Source organism: Manis pentadactyla, chromosome 2 (assembly GCF_030020395.1).
Source record: "Manis pentadactyla isolate mManPen7 chromosome 2, mManPen7.hap1, whole genome shotgun sequence".
Taxonomy (NCBI): Eukaryota; Metazoa; Chordata; class Mammalia; order Pholidota; family Manidae; genus Manis; species Manis pentadactyla.
The window spans coordinates 166,601,464-166,619,498 of record NC_080020.1 but is presented as its reverse complement, the minus strand read 5'-3'; positions in this window follow the sequence as shown (position 1 = coordinate 166,619,498).

Below are 18,035 nucleotides of genomic sequence, written 5' to 3'. Positions count from 1 at the left end.
CTTGTTTTCACCTTTCTCCTGATTTTAAATGATATTTTTCTTTCTAAGCCAAACTTGTGCCTCAAAATATGGTTGCCACCAAAATTTCTGAGTCTGGTACTATACATCTGTTATCTGTGGCTGGATGTACATCCCAAAATGACACTCTAGTATGTCACCATTATACTAGCTAACATATAGTTTGAAGTCCATGTTTTAAGGACTTAAACTGGCTATTTTCCCATTGTATGCAATTGATTCTTTCTTCTTTCATCCCATTTCCAACTTCTTTTGCCCAACAGTCCCCTTCAGTGTCAAGGTTTCAGTCTGCTCATTTGACTGAAAAGAATTTGTCCATTACAAGTATTAATATACCTCAGTATAAATGATTAGAAAATTATCCAAGTTCTTTTGTGATGCACAACTGATTAGGGGTTCATCTGATATATATAGATATTGACATGTATGTGTTTATTAAATATTTTTTACCGTCTTGTGTGTTTGTATGGCAAAACAGTATCTTCTAATTATTCTCACTAGAGTAATATGCATTTTGTGAAACTCTTCCTGAAGTGAGAAAGTACTAAGTACAGTTGACCCTTGAATGATATGGGTGCTAGTGGAACTGACCCTAACACAGTCAAAAATCATGTATAACTTTGACTCCCCAATAACATTACTACTGAGGCCTACTCTTGAATAGAAGCCTTACCAATAACATAAGCAGCTGATTAACACATATATGTCATATGTATTATATACTATATTCTTACAATACAGCTAGAGAAAAGAAAATGTTTTCTCAAATTGTCATAAATCTCCAAAAAATTTATTTATTGAAAAAAGGTCCATATGTAAGTGGACCTGTGCAATTCAAACCCATGTTGTTCAAGGGTCAACCATATTGTTTACTTTTATATCTATTCTAAGAAAAAAACAATATTTAGGCTTTCCTTTACATGTACAATGTATAAAGACATATCAAAATAATGCAAGAAAGATAATATATAATAATAATAAAGACAAAAATAAGGATATATTCTACAAAGATGAATAATATCACTAAGAGGTAAGAAGAGTTTCTGTTATTCATTTGTTTTTGTCTTAACTAATGTTGAGCACATCCTGTGAAAAATAAAGAGATAAGAATGGGAAAAACTAAGATACAGGCTCCATGGAAGGCTGAGCAAGAGAACCGAGGAGGACCCAATGAGTCCCATGGTCATTACTGTTTCCTTTTTGACAATTTTATCCAGATTTTAACAAAAGGTTCAGTTAAATCTATGTTCACATAATAGAAAACCAAAATTGACAATGCACAGACACTGGCAACAGCAAGAAAGGTAAGAATATACACTTCTTGATTTGAAAGCCTTCCATTTGGTGAATAGTGCTATATTAAATACTTATTATGTGTATAATAGTATGCTATATCCTCAAAACAATGTGCTACATAAACATTGACTTTTTCCTTCAAGGAGTTTACAATTTAGATTTACACAGAGCATAGTCTTTTCAAATGTTATAAAACAAAAAGATTAAATAACAGTATGAAATAACAATACCAGAAAGAACATTTGGCATCTTATGTAATAATGCCATCTTTGAAGATACTGTAAGCTCTCAATAAATATTACCTATTATGAAAAAACACAACATTACAAATGATCAAAGGAGGGAGACCTCACCATTGTCTGGGATGATTAAGGAAAACTTTACGGAGATGTAGGACATGTGCTAGGCCTGAAGGGATGGTATAAATTGGAGAGGTTAGGAGTATATCGGGTAGGGTGGGTAAATATTGTTACATGATATCAAGTATCAGAATGGCAGTGCAAGAGATCATATAGAGAAAAGTTGTTTATTTATAGGAATCTAGGTTGTATTCAAACAGAATAATTGAAAAGCAATTGCTTCCAAGGTTGAGAGGGACTTGGGGCCCACTGTGATAAAAATTAATTACCTAAGATGTTCCTTCATATGTGTTAAAAGGGAGTTAAAACTTTTAATGTATAAAATGTTTGTTACCTACCTCCTCATTGTGTAAAGCTATGATTAAGTTCTGGGTGAATTCTAAACAATACAGAGGTCACCATGGGTTGGTGCTGTGCTAGTCTTTTTGGGGATTATGAGTGCTAAATAATTTCCAGTTTAAAAGAATAGGATGGGAAATCTCTATCTGAAAACATGGCCTTAAAAGTCATTTTTATTCACAAGCTGAAAACAGATACTAAACCTTTTTCTTCTTAATCTTGCCTCTGGGGGAAAAAAATCCTAATAATGTTTCTAGTTCACAAATCAAATACAACATGATGACTAACTCTTAATGGCTTTTTAAATGATTGCCCACAATGCTAGTGAGTATATCATTTGCTGTAATGGAATTTATTAAATTAATTATGGATTTTGAAGGAAAAAATATATGACATTATTGTGAAGAAAAAAAAGGCAGGAGTGCGAGGGAAATAATGGACATTGTACACATTTTGTATATTTACACTTTCATGCAGCTTGCAAGCATTTGTCTTTTACATTTATTGGCTTTATTCTAGTTTTATAAGCACCATTCTTGATATATTTTATTGAATTTGGTCACCAAATAAACTGCAGCCAAGCTGATTCACAATACAGATGAAAAAAACAGTTATCATTATGACAAAGAGACTTGAGGACACACAGTTAATGAATCAGTGGTAAAAGAAGATCACCTATGTGCTCTGATTCTATATTTTTAAAATTCTGTTTTTGATATTTAACATATTGGAATTTCCATTTTGATATACAGAAAAATTTAAATCAGAAATGTATACATGGCATCATTTCACTGTCCAATATTTTAATAAGCATTTGTTGCTCATCACTATCATATTATAGATGATCAAATTTGAAAATGACTGCTTGGTAAACAGTAATGAAAATACACAGCCATAATTAACTTTTTTCTTTTTTTTTTTTTTTTTTGGTAATATATGTTTCCAACAACACATCTAAATTCTAGTTGACAATATCAAGAGAATGCATTTCTAAACCAACGATGTGGATAATGAATGTTGGATAGTCTGGACTCCCCTAAACTATGGCCCCAGATCTGCAACATTGTTGAGAGTTCAGATTATTTAATTTTAAATGTTCTTAAAGCCTTCCCAAGTGGAAATCATTCCCTTAATTCCCAATTCATCACTTTAGATTCTGTCCCTCGCAGTACAAACAAGAAAATTTGGCAAAGTTAGTTCTTTATCACCTGGCATCAGGATGGACAATTCACGAATCTACCGTAGAAGAATAAGCAGCTTCTCTATATGTAGTGTATGTTGGCTCTAGGTAAGCTTCCTCAAGCAAAGTCCCCCCTTAATGATATTATGAAGAAGACCTTGAGTTTTAAACAAGTTTTCGCTGCTTCCCCATGGGTAAACAGGATTAGTAGATTCCTGTTTCTATGCTTTTCTCAAAATATATCAAAGGAAAAAGGAAAGCTTGAGAATTTAAAATGTTTCTTTCAAGGTTGTTGTCATTTTTGCTCTATTGCCTTCTCTGACACATAACTCTCCTGTGAAGTAAATGTCCAAGAACCACAAATGAAAGGTAAGGAGAAAGGTTGGGTTATTTATATTTTTGTTCTTTTTTAATTTCTTTACGAGAAGAAAAACAGTTTCTGTAAAGATTTCTGGGAATAATATCAATTAATAGGACAATGTTTAGTTTCTGTGTCTGTGGATAAAATGAAGGTTTCCATGGCTAGAATTCTCACCTGGCCTTGGTTAGCTAGCTCACTTCACATGTGTGGGTAATGCATCATTATTTACTCTATATAAAGAGCCTTGCCCAGTGCTCTGGGCAATACAGTGGCACAACTGCTAGGCTGCAGGAGCGAAGAGCAGAGGCTGCAGTGGTGGCAGCACTGAGGACAGAGGCCCAGAGACCGGCTTGCTGCATACAGACTCGCTCTGAGTGAATGGGATTCTAGTGATTGACCTGCCACCATGGAAATAAAGTTGAGTATAATCCTTTCACCCCAAGAATGTTTTACTGTCATTTCTTTGGTCACACTGAATCCACAGTGAACTTGCCCAGGGCTGAAATCCATCGGCAAGAGAGTGTCCAAGACACAGAAACTCTTTTAGTATAATATCTTTATTTAGATAACTTACAAAATTAAAATCTAATTTATTTTAAGTCACAGATCTTCACAGGACTTGCTTGGAAGTAATAATTACAAAAAATAATTGTGACAAGTATAGAAGTTCAATTGATAATTGGGATCAGTTCTCAGGATATCCCTGTGGGATAGGCTAAAAATACCTATATCCAAATGTAGCCAGGGCTTTTTTTCTTGAAGAAAAATTTACTAAGATGAAGATGTAAAATAAAGTTGATTCAACTATAAAGGGTTTGATTTGAAAAAGGATCAATCTTTCAGTGAAAAATTCTCAATGAATGTGCCTTGAAAACTCTTAGTATGAGTGGAACTAATTATAACTCATTCACCCAACAATAATCAGGGTAAAGTACAGCAGAGAATTCTCTGTTTAACAGATACTAAAGGAACTCTTGAAGCTTTAATATGAAACCACAAATAAATACAGGATGTTGTGTGCTGTAAGTCTAACATGTTATTTCATCATAGGCCTTGCTTTCTTAATCATAGGATTCAGATGATTTAAACTAAACACTGAAAAATTCTGCTAAAGAAGAGATAATAGGAAACTGGACTTCTGAAGGATTTTTTTTTCATCCAATTTTAAATTTATCTCTTTCTAATCTTATGAACAAGACTGTTCCCATTATCTTCAGTAGAGCGCTATGAATTTTACAAATTAATGTAAACAAAATAATTGTGAATGGATACTTTTAAATTAAATGATACACAATCTTATGAAGGTTTCACATGAACAACACTGTGGTTTCCACATTCACCCATTATTATCAAGTGCACATCCCCCCTTGTAGTTACAATTAATGTTGTAGGATGATATAGAGTCATTACTTGTCTTCTCCATGCTGTACTGCTTTCCCCATGATCTACTTATATTGTGATTGTGAATTATAGTGCCCCTTAATACCCTTATCCCTCCCCACCCATCCTCTCCAACCCATCCCTTTTGGTAGTTCCTTCTCAGAGTCTGTGGGTATGCTGTGATTTTGTTCCTTCAATTTTTTTTTGTACTCCACAAATGAGTGAAGTCATTTTGTACTTGTCTTTCTCTGCCTGGCTTATTTCACTGAGCATAATACCCTCTAGCTCCATCCATGTTGTTGCCAATGGTAGGATTTCTTTTCATTTTATGGCTAAATGATATTAAATTGTGTATATGTACCACATCTTCTTTACCCATTGTCTTGCCAATGAGTTTCAGTCCCAGGCAAGTTGGCTCTGGATTCAATGTGACCAAAGAAATTGATAGAAAAATGTTCTTGGGGTGAAAGGGTTACACCCAACTTTATTACCAGGTGGCAGGTTAGTTACTAAAATCCTGTTCACTTAGAGTGAGTCTGCATGCAGCAAGCCAGTCTCTGCCTCTGGGCCCCTCTGACTGCACAGCTGTTCTCTAGGCCCCTCTGTCCACACAGCTGTCCTCTGCACCTCTCTGCACAGTCGTCCTGCACAGCCGTCCTGTGGACCTCTGTCCTCAGCACTGCCACCACTCCAGCCTCTACTCTGCTCTCCTGCAGCCTTGCAGCTCTGCCACCATGTTGCGTCCAGAGCACTGGGCAGATCTCTTTATATAGAGTCAACAGCAATGTATTGCTCACAGGTGTGCAGTGAGATAGTCAACCAGGGCCAGGTGAGAATCCTGGCCATAGGAACTCTCATTTAATCCACACCCATTCATCTATTGATGAACACATAGGTTGTTCCCACATCTTGGCTATTGTAAATAGTGCAGCAATGAACATAGGGGTGAATATGTCTTTTTGAATCAGGGATTTTGTTTTCTTTGGGTAAATTCATAGGAGTGGAATTATGGATTTAATGGTATTTCTACTTTTAGAATCCATTTTAAATGGATTGAACTAATTTACATTCCTACCAGCAGTGTAGGAGGGTTCCCATTTCTCTTCATCCTTGCCAGCATTTGTTGTTTCTTGTCTTTTGGATGTTGGTTATCCTTATTGATGTGAGGTGATATCTCATTGTGGTTTTAATTTGCACTTCTCTGATGATTAGTTTGATGTGGAGCATCTCTTCACGTGCCTTTTGTCCATCTGAATTTCTTCTTTGGAGAAGTGCCTGTTAAAATAATCTGCCCAGTTTTTAATCAGGTTATTTGTTTTGGGGTATTAAGTCATGTGAGTTATTTATATATTTTGAATGATAACCCACTACGGGGTAAGTCCATTTATGAATGTATACTTCTATACTGTAGGATGCCTTTTTGTTCTACTGATGGTGTCCTTTGCAGTACAGAAGTTTTTAGTTTGATGTAGTCCCATTTGTTCACCTTTTATTTTGTTTCCCTTGCATGAGGAGACAGGAAGAATTTGCTCATGCTTATATTCAGGATATTTTTGCCTATGTTTTATTCTAAAAGTTTTATGCTTTCATGACTTACATTCAGGTCTTTGATCCATTTTGAGTTCCTTTTGTGCAAGGAGTTAGACAATAATCCAGTTTCATTCTCTTACATGTAGCTGTCCAGTTTTGCCAGCACCCATTGTTGAAGAGGATGTCATTTACCCATTTTATATCCATAGCTCATTTATCATATATTAATTGACCATATATAGGTGGGTTTATATCTGGGCTTTCTATTCTGTTCCATTGGTCTATAGGTCTGTACTTGTGCCAGTACCAAATTGTTTTGATTACTGTGGCTTTGTAGTAGAGTTAGGGACAATAATCCCCACAACTTCATTCTTCCTTCTCAGGATTGCTTTGGCTATATGGGTATTTTGTGATTCCATATGAATTTTAGAACTATTTGTTCTAGTTCATTGAAGAATGTTGTTCATATTTTGATAGGGATTGCATTGAATATATAGATTGCTTTAGGCAGGATGGCCATTTTGACAATATTAATTCTTCCTATCCATGAACATGGGATGTATTTCCATTTATTGGTGTCTTCATTAATCTCTCTCATGAATGTCTCATAGTTTTCAGAGTATAGATCTTTCACCTCCTTGTTAGGTTTATTCTTATATGTTTTATTCTTTTTGATGCAGTTGTAAATGGAGTTGTTTTCCTGATTTCTCTTTCTGCTAATTCATTGTTAGCATATAGGAATGCAACAGATTTCTGAGTATTAATTTTCTATCCTGCAACTTTGCTGAATTCAATTATTAATTCTAATAGATTTTTGCTGGAGTCCTTGGGTCTTTCTATGTATAATATTATTTGATCCACAAAGAGTGATAGTTTAACTTCTCCCTTATCAATCTGGGTGCCTTTTATTTCTTTGTGTTGTCTGATTTCCATGGCTAGGACCTCCAGAACTATGTTGAATAAAATTGGGGAGAGTGGGCATCCTTGTCTTGTTCCCAATCTTAGAAGAAAAGATTTCAGCTTTTTGCTCTTAAGTATGATGTTTGCTGTGGGTTTTTCATATATAGCTGACATTATGTTGAGGTATGTATCCCCTATGCCTATTTTGTTGAAAGTTTTTACTTGAATGAATGTTTGATTTTGTCGAATGCTTTATCAGCATCTATTGAGATGATCATGTGGTTTTTGTCCTTCTTTTTGTTGATGTGGTTATGAGGTTGATGAATTTTCCAATATTGTACCATCCTTCTGTTCATGGAATAAATCCCATTTGGTCATGATGAATGATCTTTTTTGATGTATTTTTTAATTTGGCTTGCTGATATTTTATTGAGTATTTTTGCATCTATGTTCATCAGGGATATTGGTTTGTAATTTTCTTTTTTTGTCGTCTATTTGTCTTGTGGTATTAGAGTGATGCTGTCCTAATAGAATGAGTTTGGAAGTATTCCTTCTTCTACTTTTTGGAAAACTTTAAAGAGGATGGGTATTAGCTCTTCTTTAAATGTTTGATTAAATTCAGCCATGAAGCCATATGTATGAGGTGTTTGTTCTTATGTAGACTTCTGATTACCAATTCGACTTCATTGCTGGTAATTGGTCTGTTCAGATTTTCTGATTATTCCTGGCTCAGTCATGGAAGGTTGTATTTCTCTAGAAAGTTGTCCATTTCTTCTAGGTTGTCCAATTTGTTGGCATATATTTTTTCATAGTATTCTCTTGTATATAATTCTTTCCATGGTGTGATATATAAGAAATATTTCCTTGGTGTCCAAATGAATTTTTACCTTTTCATTTATGATTCTTTTCATGTGTGTACACTTTCCTTTTTTCTTGATAAGTCTGGCTAGGGGTTTATCAAGTCTGTTTATTTTCTCAAAGAACCAGCTCCTGGTTTCATTGATTCTATTGTTTTATTTTCCTCAATTTTATTTATTTCTGCTCTGATCTTTATATGTCTCTTCTTCTACTGACTTTGGGCCTCATTTGTTCTTCTTTTTCTTGTTTCATTAATTGTGAGTTTAGACTGTTCATTTGGGGTTGTTCTGTTTTTATTTGGTCATTGATACATTGGTTATTTAGGAGCATGTTGTTAATCCTTCATGTGTTTGTGGGATTTTTCATTTCTTTGCATTAATTTATTTCTAGTTTCATACCTTTGTGGTCTGAGAAGCTGGTTGGTACAATTTCAATCTTTTTGAATTTACTGATGCTCTTTTTGTGGCAGAGTATATGATCTATTCTTGAAAATGTTCCATGTGCACTTGAGAAGAATGTGTATTCTGCTGCTTTTGGGTGTAGAGTTCTGTTAGGTCCATCTGTTCTAATGCATTTTTTAGTGCCTCTGTCTCCTTGCTTATTTTCTCTCTTGTTGATTAGTCTTTTGGTGTGAGTGTCGTGTTGAAGTTTCCTAAAATGAATGCATTGCATTCTATTTCCCCCTTTAATTCTGTTAGTATTTGTTTCACATATTTAGGCTCCTATATTGGGTGCATAGATATATATAATGGTTATATCCTCTTGTTGAACTGACTCTTTATCAATATGTAATGTCCTTCTTTGTCTCTGTAACTTTCTTTGTTTTGTCTATTTTGTCTGATACAAGTACTGCAACTCTTGCTTTTTTTCCCTATGATTTGCATGAAATATCTTTTCCATCCCTTCACTTTCAGTCTGCCTATATCTTTGGTTTTGAAGTGAGTCTCTTGTAGGCAGCATATAGATGGGTCTTGTTTTTTTAATACATTCTGTAACTCTATGTCTTTTAATTGGTGCATTCAGTTCATTTACATTTAGCATGATTATCAATAGACATGTACTTATTAACATTGTAGGTTTTAGATTTGTGATTACCAAAAGTTTAAGGACAGCTTCCTTATTATCTAACAGTATATCTTAACTCACTTGTTATGATATTTCAAACACAATCTAAAGGTTTTTTTTCTTTTTTTATCCTTTTTTTCTTCGTCTTCCTCCTCCACTTTTTATATACTAGATATCATATTCTGTAGTCTTTGCGTATCCCTTGACTAACTTTGTAAGTAGTTGATTTAATTTCATATTTGCTTATTAATTTGTCTACTGTCTTTACAGTGCACTTATTTTCTTTGATGACAGCTATTTAGCCTTAGGAGCATTTCCATCTAGAGCAGTGCCTTTAACATATCCTGTAGGGATCCTTTAGTGGTGGTCATGTCCTTCAACTTTTGCTTATCTGGAAATTGTTTAATCCCTGCTTCAAATTTAAATGTTAATCATGCCAGATGAAGTATTCTTGGTTGGAGGCCATTCTTTTTCATTGCATTAAATATATCATGCCTCTCCCTTCTGGTCTGTAAGGTTTCTGCTGGGAAGTCTGCTGATAACCTGATGGGGTTTCCATTATAAGTGATCTTTTTTTCTTTCCAGCCACTGACAATACTCTCTCCTTGTCCTTGGTCTTTGTCATTTTAATTATTATATGTCTTAGTACTGTCTTTCTAGGGTTTCTTGTGTTGGGATATTGCACTTCCAAGACCTAAGTGACTATTTCCTTCTCCAGATTGGGGAAGTTTTCAACAATTATTTCCTCAAAGAAACTTTCTATCCCTTTATCTCTCTCTTCTAGTTCCAGAGCCACGTAATGTGAAAATTGTTCTCTTTGGCTTGGTCACACAGCTGTCTTATTATTATTTTGTTCCTAGAGATCCTTTATTCTCTCTGTTCCTCAGCTTCTTTGTTTTCCTACTCCCTAATTTCTATTTCACTTACTGTCTCCTCTACTTCATTTAATCTACTTTTAAATCCCTCCATTGTATGTTTCATTTCAGATAGCGTATTTTTCAGTTTGTATCTCTTTGCTGATGTCCTCCCTGAAATCTCAATATTTTTCTGTAACTCTGTGAGCATGTTTATGACCTTTATTTTGCAATCCTTATCAAGATAAATTGCTGGTTTCAGTTTTATGAGCCCTCTTTCTGGTATTTCTTCTTGTGATTTTGTTTAGACCAAATTCCTTTGCTGCTTCCTTTTTATTAGTGTTTCCTATGGAGTAAAAACTTTGTGTAGGTGGTGCCCAGCTCAATTTCCTGTGCCCCAGCTGTTGGCGAGCAGTGGGTATATTTCTTTGCCTTGTTTGTACTGAGCTGTTTGGGCTGTCAGCTGATTGCATGAGCAGAGAAAATATTCTCTGGAGCTACTGTAAGCCTGCAGCAATGGCAGAGGTCACAGGCAAGCAGAACCAGTGTCTGCCAGGAGGAGAGAGCTAAGATGTGAGGGTTTCCTACCTTCCCAGATGTTAACACTTGCCTCCACTGCCAGGTCCAGTTGGCTGTGCATGCAGGGTGGAGGTTCTGTGCTATGCCCCTGTAGCTGCCTTTGGCAAGGCCACCCACCAGCTGACCTGGTATGATGGCAGGGTAGCAAGTGTGCAGGACTGGCGCCTGATGGTAGGAAAGAGTGACAGGCTGCTTCCTGCAGTGGGGAACCTCTGGGCTGCATTGCCAGTCAGTTGGATGGAGCATCTGAAGCTCCTGAGACTTCCTGACCTCTTGGGCTGAGCATGACAGGAAGGTTTTGTCCATGAGCCCTTTCTCCTGTGCAGAGAACTCTGTGTGATCTTGGCCCCTTTAGGATCCCTCACACTGCTAGGAAATCCTTCAAACTGCCTTTCTTTTGTCCCATAGGGCCACTTGTGTGTTATGTTCTCCATAAGCAGCTATAATCTCAGTTCCTCTGAATATTCTGCCTGTCTGTGCTTTCCAACCCCACTAATATCCAGACCACCATGTAATGTGGGTTTGTGCTCCCAGAGCAGATCTCCAGCGTTGGGTGTTCAGCTGTCCTAGACTTGTACTCTCTCCCGGCTCCATTCCTCTTCCTCCCACCTGTGGGCTAGAGGAGGGGGAAGACTTGGGTTATGCTGGATTGCAGCTTTGCTACTGTACCTTTTCACGGAGGTCTTCTCTTCTTCCCCAGGTATAGGCAATCTGTTTTGCAATCTTCAGTTCACCTTTTCAGGATTAATTGTGTTTGCTGTATTTTTGTGTTTTATGTAATTTGGGGAGGAGGTTTCTGCCTCACTTCTCACACACGTCTTTTTCCCTCAGTCAAATGCTTATTTTGTGGCACGCACTGTGATAGAAACTAGGAGATATGAGAAAAGAAGAAAATACTTTTTTTCTCTAGAATTTTACAGTATAGGAGTGGGGGAAGCTATTGAAAACTGATTAAAGTGAGACAAATGCTTTGTTATAATTAGTAATATTTTTTTCCATTTAGTGAGGTTTTTCTATTGTCCTGAATTTCATACTTTGTCTCATTTAATTCTCACAAATAACAACATGATGTATAGATTTTATCTGTGCTTTTCAGATAATGAGATACTTGTAACATGTAGAATCAGGAACAAATATTGCCACATTGTAAGGTCAGTAAGTGGAAAATATTCAAATGCAGTTCTATCCAAATACAAATTTAATTATTGTAATAACTATGTTTGCTTCCTCTGAGTAGAAACTGGTTCAACTTAAGGGAATCAAGATGTTATAAAGAAAGTAACATAGATCTAAAACTTTAAAGATGGCTATGGGATAGTAAGGGTCAGTACAGACCAAAGGTATGAAAATTAGAAAAGCACAAATGCATGAAAAACAAGATTATCAGTTAAGATACTAGTTCTACATGTTTAGCATAGAATTCTTAACAGGAAGAAATGGGAGAAAGTTCAAAAGAAAGGCAGTAAAGGACTCACAGACCATGCCATGGGTTATGAGCTTTATTTAAGAGGCCATGACACTGTAGAAACTAAAAATAAATAAACACACACACACACATACACACACACACACACACTATATATATATATACACATACATATATATATATATATTTATATGTATATATATATATATATATATATATATATACACATACATAATTAATTAATTAATTTGGGAAGTAACAGCATCTGATTTCCATTTCCAGAAGATAATTTTGATCAATGGGTTAGAGTGAGAAACTATTAAGGAGGTTAGTTTAGTTATAGAGTAATTAGAAATCATGAAATGAATACTGTAAAGGTGATATTATCATCTGTGGAATTTAGGAACAACCAAATATCTGCCCCAGTTCACAACATATTTTTTTGGAAAACGTGGCAGAAGAAATATTATACTCTGATCACTGAGACTATTAAGCCAGGGTACCATTGCCCATAGGCCAGGTATCTGAGGTGGTTTTTTGGCTTGTCACTTTGTTTCTAGTATTCTTCCATACCTTTCTAGTCCATCCTGCCTATTTTTCCAAACAATTTTTTCATCTACTCAAGAAAGTAGAGCGATTGCCTCTTAAATCAAGTAAAAAATTCATATAGTTATTGCAATAGTGTATTTTTCCCTACATATATGTATAACAGTAACAATATTATACACAGTAGTAATAGTAATGTAACTTCATTCGGGTACCTGGATCCATTTCAAATGTGTGTACATATGTGGGAGGAGGTTCTTTCCAGACAGTTACACTTAGCAATTCTTGAACACCAGTAGGGTGTTGGAGAACTCAACTCAATTATGATGCTATCTGCCTGGAAACAGTACCAGATTCCCAGGTTAAGGGCTTCATCCTCCAAGAATGCCATTCACCCCACACTCCAGGCACTGGTAGCAAGTCCCAGGCAGTTCCCTGTTCTTCTGACCTACTGGCTAGAGATTGGAGGTTTCCACAACCTCCCCTTAGGTTTGACTAATTTGCTAGAGCAGTTCACAGAACACAGGAAAATACACTCACCAGTTTAGTAAAGGATACAAATTAACAACCAGATGAAGAGAGATATAAGGCAAGGTCCTGAATAATGGATCTTCTATCCTCATGGAGCTTGGGGCCTGGCTCAGTGGCACATGAAGGCATTCTGGTTCCCCAAGCATAGATCTCTCTGACCAAGAAGCAGGATCCAACTGAGCAGAGTAGGCAGAGCAGAGCACAGAGAGAGATAAGCTCTTCTCTGGGGTTTTGTGAGGGCCTCACTGCATAGTCATGATTGACTAAATCATTGGCTGATTCAACCTCCAGCCCCTGCCCTTGGGTTTGGGTCCAAAAGTCTCTCATTAATATGACAAAACTCCCATTTCATCTTTAAGACTGTGCAGTGTTTTCAGAAACTGTGTATGAATACCGAGTATACCTGGGAAATATGTATTTCTTATGAGTCATTGTATCACAGTTACCCTGTGAATATGGCCCCATGCTTAATTCCATTTTGTCCTAGGAAGCCGTATTACAGCATTCAGAGAATACTTTTAGTCTCACACTCTGCCTCTGTCCACGCTGATTATAAGCCTAGTATTACTTTTTCCCACCCATTCATACAGCTAAATCTATCTAGTTATTCATACTAAAGCTGCAGTCCAATAAATTCCATTAAATTGCCTCCATTTACCCAAATGTATGAGACTTCCAATGCTGAAGTTCTATTGTACTTACAGATTGCCACAATCTAACACTGCAAAATTCCATGTGTACTTGTTATAAATGCAACAAAACAGAACTTTAAATTTCCATCCAACTCTAGAATTAATTGTATTTGTATATTCTTAATATGTTAAAAAATAGCTTACGACTGGAATATACAATTTAAAAGATGCTTAAAACACTGATCCTTAGGTTTTGCTACATAGCACCTTTTGGCTCACATAGTTTTGGTTTTACTGAAAATTTTTAAACTCACAGAATAATCAAGACTTTTTCATCTATTTCCTTTGAATGGCAAATGGAACCCTATAGAGGTAGGTATCACAAGGAGACACCTTTGATTGGAGATGATCAATAATTGTATACAACTTCTACTCATTCTCTAGAAAATGGCATTCAGAGGCAACTGTGAAGTTCAAAGGGCTAAGAGGGGTGAAAGACTCTAAGAATCCAATTAATAGAAATATTTGCTCACATATGCTTAATATCCTCACAGCCATCCTGTGTTAAATGTAGGGCAACTGATATTAATATTACCTCTACTTGTGGACAGAGGAAATGAGGGTCATTGTTTCTTACCAATGTTGGCCTCTTCCAAAAAGGCTGAAACTTCAAAGGCTTTGTCAGGTACATTAAGGTAAAAGCATTTAATAGAAGTACATTAAAAAGACAAGCATTGATGGGAAGGAAAGTGTGAAATAGCAGAATACATACTTACTGACACACAAACAAATGCTAATAATCTGAATAGATACTAGTTTAAGGACATCAGGAGTGCTGTGGGACCACTTACTATCAGAAATACTATAGGATATGTCACTGTCACATGCAAGGCACACATAGTAAATGTTGTCATAATCACTTTCTACACATCCATAATACTGAAGCCTCTGCAAGTCCAGAGAGCACTGTTTACATCTTACTTTCATTTTTGACATACTTGTATCATTGTTAATTTATGTTTGCTTGTAACATGACTAATCAGTCATCACATTACAGACATTTTTCTCTTGAGTTTTTGCAGCCTTATCCATTCATCCAAGATATGATGAAAAGGACTAAAACCTAAGATATTAAAAGTATAAATGCTGTCAAGAATAATATAGTTGCTAATATAGAGTTAATTCTCATATTTCTTATTAGTCATGTTCTATAAAGTCACCAAGAACACTGAATTATCAAAGATTGAAACATGACTACTAGGGAAAATGTAGGGTTAGGCTAGTCTGAACTTCTGGTCACATTTTCACTGACCAATTAATATAACCTTGTCTTATGTGTATTTCTGTTTAAACACACTATGTTTAATATATATTTTTGATTCATCAACATTGAACTAACATCCAATAACACTGTCATTCATGCCTAAACAAAGCTTATCTAATATATATATTTTCTCTGTAAGGCTCATCACATCACAACTTTCTTGTGTTTGGGAACCCTGGATAATATATTAACACTGCAGTTGGGGGACATTTTAAACAGTGAAATCACCAGCAAACAGAATAAACATGGAAAACATGTGACACTAAATAGACCATGAAAATAACACGTGTTTACATTATGAGGATGAAAACAAGAAGGCAGACCACCTATTTTTGCCTCAGCTGGGAATATGTGTACTGAGTGATTCTATATTTCCCCCATTCTTTGCATGCCTCCAAATGATCACAAAAGTACCACTAGCATTGATTTTTGGAATTACAAAAAATTTTTAATGAGTAGGTTAAATTCTAGATATAGATACAGAACCCATGAATATTGAGGATAGACTGTATTATGGAAGAGTCTGGAAGAGGAAAACATTTGGAAGAAAAGTCAATGGTTTCATCTTGGCATATTAAGAGTGCCAGTAGAAATTCTTTTGTGCAAAATTATGAGATAATTTCCCTAGTAAGAGAGGAAAGTCAAATAGAAAAATATTGGGATCAGTTGTCATGGCACAGATAACTGATGATAAACCAAATTACATAGGAAAGTCACTTGGAGGAAAATTTGGAATTTGGGAAAGAACATATACAAATAAATGAAAACATTAATCAATCAAACATCCTAGTTACTTTCTTAAAGAGGAAGTATAATGTTTAGATCATGAGGCTAGCTTGTTTTAATAGACAGTGTCAGAATTGGCAAGAAAAACAAATCATATAAATTTACTGGGCTCTTAAAATTATTGGTTTACACTCTGTCATCTTCACATTTGCCCTGCCACCGAAAGCTGAATCCACTGATGTTTCTAATTTGCATATGTTTTCCATACCACTTCTGAATATAGTAGGAAACTTAAAAGTATTTTAGTTACTCTTAGTCTATTTAGTTCAAAAATTATGGGGATGAAAATTAAATATGTTGTCCTAATTCTGAAACCAGATGTTCCCTTATGCTTTTATCATACAGATATGTGGTTACTTATACCAGAATTCAAGATATATCATACAGATATGCGGTTACTTATACCAGAATTCCAGAGCCCAGATTTCAAGACTCAAATTTCTAGTTATTCTCTGGATTCTGAGATCTAGTCTGTTAAGCTGTTTAGTGCCTCACCCTCTCACTGGGCATAGTGCCAACAGCAGGAGGCATGTTACCTAATGACAAAACTTGCAACATGCCCTACCTTCCTGTCATTATATCCAATGCAGTCATCCCCCTAGATTCTTCACTATTATATTACACCATATTTAGGGATTTTTAAAGGTTATGTTATCTGGGACCCTTAATTGATAGTATTACATACTTTGATTGAAGACTGTTATAACCTGAAAACCCCAAAGTTAGTCTGCCAAGCTAAATCTGTTTTCACCCAGGTTCCCACAAATCTCTCAATTGTCTGTCTTCTGAAGTGGGTGAATTCACACCAGCCTTTTCTTCAGTTAGGAAAAAACTTAAAATAGAAAATAAAAATATACATAGAACATGTATAGAACTTTTAAATTCTATATTGTATTTCTAATGAATAAAATCTATTATTCATGCTGTTTTTTGCATCTATGGGATTAATAATGGCTATATAGCATGTGAGTTTGGTGAGCGTTGAAACCCTCTAGATTTGAACAACCTTCTTTTTTCTAGGCCTCCTATAATCACCTCCTTATGGGAATGTTCTTCTCAATTATTTTTATTTTTTGATACTATGTGATCCAAGATACTCATTAGTCATTGACCTTCTGATCACTTTTTGCCATTCACAGCATACATGCTGACAGTTATGTTTCGTATGTCCCCCAATGAGTTATTTCCATGCAACTTTTCTTTCTTTGCCTCTCCAACTATATATTGCTTCTCTAAGTCATTTTCTATAACTATACTGCACCCACTTCCAGAAGAACTGCCCAAAATGTGTGTATTCAACCAGTCATCAGAATTTTGCTAGTAGCACCCCATCCCTATTGATTTTTGAGATCCAATATATGGAAATAATGCATTCCTAATGAACAGTTTGCTTATTTCAATTAGCATGTATTTTGTCAAATCAAAAACTATTCATAAGACCAATAGTGCATTAGTTCTTCCATTGATGGATTATAACACTTAATTTAACATTTCATCCTTAATTTCTCACCACTTGCCCAAATTTGCCACTTTGCACTTCTCAATAATCATGTAGAAAGTGAATGTACTTGCCTAATGCATCCCATAGACAGTTGGTATTTTGCTCTTGCAGAATGAACTTTCCAGATCATTTACCAAAAAGCACTTGTCATTGTAACCTCATGCTGCCTTTAACTTCAGACTCTTTTTAACACTAACTCTTCTTCTCCTGGTTCTTCCCTATTAAACAGATAGTATGATGGAGGACAAAAATTACTGATTGAGGACTGATCCTATTTTTCCCAAACAACATCTCTAGGTATTAAAAAAATAGGAAGAGTTTTACTAGTTTATTCTAAGATGGGTAGCCCATGGTTCTAGAAGCATTCCTTTAGATTTTAAAATGTCTGAGAACAGAAATGATACTATGGTTATATAGGGAATATGAAAATCAAAACCATACATAAATATACATTGAGGTCTTATAATGCATCTGACACTGTAACAGTGTATGTGTTTGGACACCCTCACAAACTGCTATATATTAGGCATAATAATTTACATATTATAAAACCTGTGCTCAAAGAAGTTA